General features: G+C 42.5%; 1 non-coding gene across 1 annotated transcript; it reads right to left on the bottom strand.

Moving 5' to 3' along the window:
- Positions 1–279: 279 nt before the first annotated feature.
- Positions 280–352, bottom strand: TRNAR-ACG (transfer RNA arginine (anticodon ACG)). Its single transcript has one exon. It is a non-coding gene; the product is annotated as a tRNA-Arg (tRNA).
- Between the last annotated feature and the right edge of the window lie 27 nt (positions 353–379).

Below are 379 nucleotides of genomic sequence, written 5' to 3'. Positions count from 1 at the left end.
TTGATTTTAAAACCTTCCTTCTAATGGTCTTTTTCAGCCAATCTCCTGTCTCAAGTTCAAGAAGCGATGACAGAAGAAAATCTTAGAGGATCGTTCCTTTGATGCTTCTGACGTCTCTTTCAGGCTCAGCGGACAGTCGATGCGGGAGAGCATCCGCGAAAGTGAAGGATCAGTTCCAGAAAAGTGTATTCGAAAGACTTTAAGGATTGCTTCAATGCTTTGTTAAAAAAAAAAAAAAAAAAAAAGTACCTAGAAAGTGTGAAGAAAAAGTGAACTCAGCGAGCCAGCCAGGAGTCGAACCTAGAATCTTCTGATCCGTAGTCAGACGCGTTATCCATTGCGCCACTGGCCCGCACCTGTCATGAAGCTATCAATACTT

The sequence above is a fragment of the Leptonychotes weddellii genome, unplaced genomic scaffold, assembly GCF_054177405.1.
Source record: "Leptonychotes weddellii isolate Sample4059 unplaced genomic scaffold, ASM5417740v2 HiC_scaffold_101598, whole genome shotgun sequence".
Classification (NCBI taxonomy): domain Eukaryota; kingdom Metazoa; phylum Chordata; class Mammalia; order Carnivora; family Phocidae; genus Leptonychotes; species Leptonychotes weddellii.
Note: the sequence above shows the minus strand (reverse complement) of the source record. Positions and strands in the feature narration are given on the sequence as shown.